We start from the raw sequence: 6,512 nt of genomic DNA, 5'->3' as shown, positions 1-6,512 counted from the left end.
GAAAACTTGAATGAAAATGAACGAAGAACGATATTTTGTTTCACCATATTTCTAAAACTTAGTTTAGAGCCTAAATTAAAGATTAAGCTAGATTACTTGCATTGAAAAAAGGGCAGTTCACTTTTTCCTGTCAACATAGTTCCATGTGCAAGCATATGTGTGTGCCCGTGGTATTGAGTGAGTCGTTACAGTCCTGACGTTCCTATCATAGCACCAGCTCGATAAGATAATCGCAACAATGGAAAATTAACACCTTGGGGATTAAAAGTCTTCTGTTTGTCACCCGAGTTGGCAGGCAGCAACTCGGGTTTCAGGTACCATCAAAGTTAATGGAGCCTTCCCCTAATGAGAATTATGTAAACTCTTTATGATTCTTTTATGGACTTAACGGGCAATCCTCAATCCCTGGCTCTCGCATTAGTATTGTTGACATTTACTGTTTATGTGATTTTAGTCATTTGTTGTCATTTGAAAGTTGTGTACAGTTAATCAGTTTGCTTCTAAAAACATAAAGCTGATAAAACAGGATGCTATGCTATGTCTTAGGCAGCCTTCTAAAGAGACTGGTTACTATGGTAACAACTTGAAACTTTACAGATACGATTTTGAAAAATGACACAATAACGACATATCTATTTAAATTCATGACCCTGAATTGAGGGAAATAGTACATGCCACAAAGTCCAAGAACTCTTGCACTCTTATTATTCAAAATTTTAACCACAACGTAAGCAATAAAAACGAAAACATAGGGCCAAAGTCCCTGAATCTACTATAGACATGGATACAAAATTAAGTATTTCCTTACTGTATGAAATTATCTCACTAAGGTCATCCTACGGACAAGTAAACTAAATATTAAAGCTGTCTGACCAGCGGTTTTGAAAGAACAAGCAACTCAACAGTTGACAGAGCTCTGTTGAGTTATGTAGAGAATAACCTTTTGTGACACATGTATTGATGAAGAAGGTGGATATCTTTGATTAACATTGTGAGTTCTGTTTAATAAGTTGAGACTGTACACACTCAGAGAAAGCACACTGAAGAGACAAAGGTTTGAAACTTAAGAAGTTCAAGGTCATCAAAAGCATTATAAGGAATCATGTTACACTTTCATTGCACTGTTTACACAGATTGCATAATTGCTATAAATAGCACATGAGGAATCTTTATACAGCCCAGCTTTACCATAAAACCCTATCACTTTGACCACTCTTTTAATTGACCACTCTATTTTTTTCCTCAAAAAGTAATTTTATTTTATCCTTACCAAGTCAACCATAAATGGAAATTAGAACTTTCTCTAGCTCTATCTCTATTCTATCTCTATTGACTATTTTGAGCAATTTCTTTTAGATAACATACAGGGCACAATAAATGACGGTTCAGAATATGTCAAAGTTGGGATTCAGGAAAGTTGCCTTTACATGTTTTAATCCTCCAAGATGGTAAGCATTCACTATGAACTGTCAAAAAAAGTTGAACTTTCTGATAATTCTACACTAAAATTATTTTGGCTTTGATGATTTCCTAATTAATTCAATTATTTAAAATCATATTAATTATTTTTTTCTGGGTGAATTGATAGGGTTTATACAGTACAAGAATTACATACGATGTAAGTCAAATTTTGACCAAAAATGACAAAAAAATTCCTTAAAAATACAGATTTGCATATTTCATCACAATTTGAACAAATCTAAATTGGGTTATCCCTAGGGACCTGTATACCAAGTAACAAAGCTGTCTGACCAGCGGTTATGAAGAAGAAGATTTTTTACCAAAAACACCTTTTTTGGCATTAATTTGCCTATTTTCAACAATATCAAAAAATTAAAAAAAATTGTTTCTCAAAATCGTATTTTTCATCTACACAACAAATATCAAATCAGTAAGTACTGCGGTTCTCAAGATATTTGAGTGGACGGACGCCTCACAAACGGACATACATACATACATACATACATACATACATACATACATACATACATACATACATACATACAGACTGACGACGGACGCCGGACGGATACCCATCCCAATAGCTTCTATAGACTATAGTCTATAGTAGCTAAAAATTAAATTTCATATCTTAACATTTTCCTCTACTTTTAGTAGTCACGCAATAGGCAGGATCACTCGAGTAAAAAACCCCGATAAAACCACAGGCGTACTGAATGTTTCCTAGATCGTCGTCAGATGGGAAGTGACTGACACTGCACTGTGAGGCCGAAGGCCGAACCTTGGTACTGTATAAGAATACAAGGTATGTCACGGAAAATCGACCGGTGGCCCGAAACAAATGAAATAAAGCATCTACCTCAAAAAATTACATCGACCGGTCGGAAATACATTCAAACTTTCAAATCTTTACTCTGGTTACAGCATTTCTTTCAAATCTGCCAGTTATGGGCGATAATTAACTGTCCGGCGAATACTCGCACTTGCATTGCCACTCCGCCATTTTGAATAGCTTTTTTACTCCCGAAAGCCTTTGCAAGTGGACGAGTGACCCTGTGAAGAGTTTGTTTACAAATGTCAGATGGCAGGATTCACAAGCATAAACTTTCCCATGGTTTGCGTTGATTGCCTTGTTGCCAGATAGCTGAAGTTGTATTCACTGACAGTATAAATTTACCTAACGGTTAACGGTTGAATTTAGCGGTTGTGGAGTCACAGGGTCACTCGTCACTCCCAAAGGCTTTCGGGAGTAAAAGCTATTCAAAATGGCGGAGTGGCAATGCAAGTGCGAGTACTCGCCGGACAGTTAATTATCGCCCATAACTGGCAGATTTGAAAGAAATGCAGTAAACAGAGTAAAGATTTGAAAGTTTGAAGGTATTTCCGACCGGTCGATGTAATTTTTTTGAGGTAGATGCTTTATTTCATTTGTTTCGGGCCACCGGTCGTTTTTCCGTGACATACCTTGTATTCTTATACAGTACCGAGGTTCGGCCTTCGGCCTCACAGTGCAGTGTCAGTCACTTCCCATCCGACGACGATCTAGGAAACGTTCCGTACGCCTGTGGACAAAACCACATGAATGGTTTATGTTGCGATTTGTTTGAGGCTAGGCTAACTCATTTTCGTATTTTGACCATGTAGGCAGCCTGCAGTCACAATTTTGGACTGCAATATGGTGAATTTTGTGTTCAGCTACACATAATTCATATCACAGATAATACAAATAATTGTCAAAAATTGCTAAACCAGTGTTTACCTCGAAGTTTGGCTGACAGTAACTTCATGTCGACAATAAAATACGAGAGGCAAATCACGGTCACAGCTAGCCCTGCGTACGATGCTGTGTGTTCCGCTACAGCTAATAGCCCCGCTCACCACAGCCCTGCAAAGACCCGTACGTAGAGTTGGTGACTTCAAATCCATTTTGGACTTGATGTAAAAAGCCAAATTACTGCCGAAATTCAGCGTTCTTGGGCCCAAGTCGTATCCCTGCCTACCTCAGCTACTCGATCGCTTCCAAAAATGCCAGTCTTTTATTCTTTTTCGTAAATAACCGTCGATGTCGGCAACTCGATCGCTAGCCCTGCGTACGTACGCAGTGTACGCTGTGTGTTAGGAACGCACACAGGGAATGTACGCAGTGTACGCTGTGATCGAAATACTGATGATGCCCTCGCCTACGGCTCGGGCATCATCAGTATTTCGATCATGACCACCAGCCCGAGGGCAGGCAAAAAATCGTGATCTTGCCCAAGCTCTCATGTGTTATTATTTTTATTACACCGAACAAGCAAACATGCAAAGAAACAAAAACACAAAGACTTCTTCGAGTACAGTTCGCCTTCTGAGTCCGAACCTCAGCGTAAATGTTGTCAGTGCCGAGTCTAGGGTTGCCGCTAAAGTTTGCCGATCTCCTCGGTGGCGTATCCAAATTTGTTGCTTGTATAGTCGCTGAACACAGAAATTGCATTCCTTGTTGCCATTTTCGTTCGTTTGTTGTTTACCTGCATCAAATATCGTCTAACTGTGCCGGTGACAGCTCTGCATGACGTTTCGCAGCCATAAGTTGCCAACTGCAAAGTACAACAAGCGAATGACAAAATGTTTTGCGCAGAAAGGATGCGCAGTAAGTAAAATAACGTCATCCATGGAATATCAAATGCAGAGGGCATCATCACGTTCTTTTACATGTCACGTGAGTCGTGTTTAACCAATGGCAGTGCACGTTGAATGAGTGAGGTGTAATAACACTTTATAACTGAGATCGAGTGAGTCTGTAACACAGTCACTTATGGTTAAATGCATGACGAAAGCCCCTGTATAACCCCCCTTGGTTACGAGGGGCCTTTGCAGTGTACCCAGGCCACGGACTTCCATGGTATACCGTGTGTGAAAGTAAGTTCCGGGTGCTTCTTACACTGAATAAAACGTTATTTGCCAAGTTTACTGCTTTGAAAAAAATAGAATTAAATATAATCACAATTACTTGATTAAGTCGAGCGCCTACTCAAAGATGAAAAATTGTTGTCGTCTCTGCAATCTATTCTATATCAATACCAGGCTGCTGTGTACAGACGACAAAATGTTAAATTGGAATACTAGTACAATGATGTCAACCTCAGACAGCAGGCGTAAATTTTGTAAAACCTGATTCAGTACCAAAACCCAGTGCAAAATAGCTAACTTTTCCATGTTTTAAATTCAGAAAAGCGTCAAAATTGCTTGATTCTATTTATATTTTAATGTTACCACGGGAAACATATTTGGAAAGTTGTCTTTGAAATCATACAGAAGGGTGGTATATAATAGTGTAGAAGCAAATTTAATGCCGACTTTAATTCCTATATATACAATGGTGATCCGTAAATAATCCTGTGACTGAATCGAACAACCAATTTGACCTTCATTTACGTCACGCTCTCAAAATTGTCCAATGTGTTCGGACATAAATGAAAGATACTGAGGGTGCCGTTCAAGAGAGCGTGAAATATTGAAATATTGATACGCTCATGTTGATCATATTTCTGTCATTGCGTTCACTTTCTCTGACGTTGAAATTTTTACTGAACTTCAGCAGCCCGTTTTGAGAATGCCGAAAAAATCACTTGGACCACAAAAATCTTTGGCTTTGGTCAGCCTTTGAGAAAAATATCAATGCCAAACACAGCTTGGAAATGATTACAACGAAAACTCTAATCTAAATAAAAACAGCAATAAGAAAGTTTGCAGTAACATAGACTTTGTGAAGTACGTAGAAAGCTGGTTATTTTCTTTCGACCACTTGTACAGTGAAGGAATTGTCTTAGGGTATGCTTAGGTTTAAAAATACTATCTCATATATATCATATGCCGTTAAATACATGAGAATATATATTAGTGGAATCGACTAATGTTTTATTTCCGAATTACCCTGGTTTCTACCCGAACTTTTATTTTTTCCAATTGAACAGATATTTTACAAAGTAATTTCAGACTTGTGTAAAATGTGACGGTAAAATAGGCACGGGGACATTTTTCATGATGTTTGGAGAAGGACAAGAAACTCTGGTCATAGACAATCACACTTTGACTGTCTATTGTCTATTGCTTTACAGACATAACGTAAATACGGGAAAATATGTAAAACGTTATGGCTTGAGTTCCAGAGGAACGCTTGAGTCTTATAGTGTTTTGCATGGATTCATTCGGTATTATGTTTGGAAAATGTTATTCGCACCGCTGCGGATAAGGAATCTAAATTTCTTATTCGCCCCGCAGCGGTGCCAATAAAGAATCTACATTTCTTAGGGATGGACCATTAGATCTTGGGAGGGGATGGTCAAATACAGAAAAAAAAATTCAAACCAAAAAGTTTGGGGAAAAATCTTCAGACTAGTTTGTAAAATAAAAAAATCAGAGCGCAAATATGTAAAAACATTTGAAAAATTCTCTAAAATCTTGAATTTTTTGAGATTTTAACCAGCAGGAAGCAACTATCTATATTGCATATACCCCTCATACTGGAAGTTGCGATCATCTCATCTTTTCATGAATTTATATCTCTGATCACTTGAATATATAAATTATAAAGTCAGTTTTCTATTCGCCTCCTACATACATAATTTAGAATGTAACAGGTAAACTAGGTAAACCACTGAAACTATTGCGTAGCTGTCAAGACAAAAAGTTACATTTTTTCTTTTTAAGATCTAGGTGATATAGATACAGACCAAGTAAGCAGGTCATTCACTGTTCACAGTATTTTCTTGCTTTCTTGCAATTATGAAGGCAAGAATGGGTGATCAAGTGTTAGAAATATGCCCATAATGATGAAAAAACAAATCAAAAGGCATTTCAAGTTTGCAACAAACTTTTTTATCAGTTAACAATACATTATGTAGCATGCCATCTATCTAGGGTTGAACTTAAAGGGAAACCTAAGTCCAGCGACATTGACCGTTTATCCCTTCCAAAATCACCCTTGATAAAATGCAGCTCAAATTTGCAACATAATTGCACGCGCCGACGACTACGGAGCGACGAAAAGAGAAGTTGAAGTAGACGACATT

Source organism: Ptychodera flava, chromosome 1 (genome assembly GCF_041260155.1).
Source record: "Ptychodera flava strain L36383 chromosome 1, AS_Pfla_20210202, whole genome shotgun sequence".
Classification (NCBI taxonomy): domain Eukaryota; kingdom Metazoa; phylum Hemichordata; class Enteropneusta; family Ptychoderidae; genus Ptychodera; species Ptychodera flava.
The sequence above is the reverse complement of the archived record's forward strand: the minus strand, read 5'-3'. Positions refer to the sequence as shown.